Source organism: Somniosus microcephalus, unplaced genomic scaffold (assembly GCF_052327205.1).
Source record: "Somniosus microcephalus isolate GS21.2 unplaced genomic scaffold, FLI_Smic_1.0 unresolved_chr6, whole genome shotgun sequence".
Lineage (NCBI taxonomy): Eukaryota > Metazoa > Chordata > Chondrichthyes > Squaliformes > Somniosidae > Somniosus > Somniosus microcephalus.
In genome coordinates, this window is record NW_028225184.1 from 12,675,282 (window position 1) to 12,675,743 (window position 462).

Consider the following 462-nt stretch of genomic DNA (forward strand, 5'->3'; position numbering starts at 1 on the left):
GAGATTGACCAGAATGGTACCGGGGATGAGGGACTTCAGTGACGTGGAGAGACTGGAGAAGCTGGGGTTGTTCTCCTTAGAGCAGAGAAGGTTAAGGGAAGATTGACCAGAATGGTTCCAGGGATGAGGGACTTCAGTTACGTGGAGAGACTGGAGAAGCTGGGTTGTTCTCCTTAGAGCAGAGAAGGTTAAGGGGAGATTGACCAGAATGGTACCGGGGATGAGGGACTTCAGTGATGTGGAGAGACTGGAGAAGCTGGGTTGTTCTCCTTAGAGCAGAGAAGGTTAAGGGGCGATTGACAGAATGGTACCAGGGATGAGGGACTTCAGTTACGTGGAGAGACTGGAGAAGCTGGGTTGTTCTCCTTGGAGCAGAGAAGGTTAAGGGGCGATTGACCAGAATGGTACCAGGGATGAGGGACTTCAGTTACGTGGAGAGACTGGAGAAGCTGGGGTTGTTCT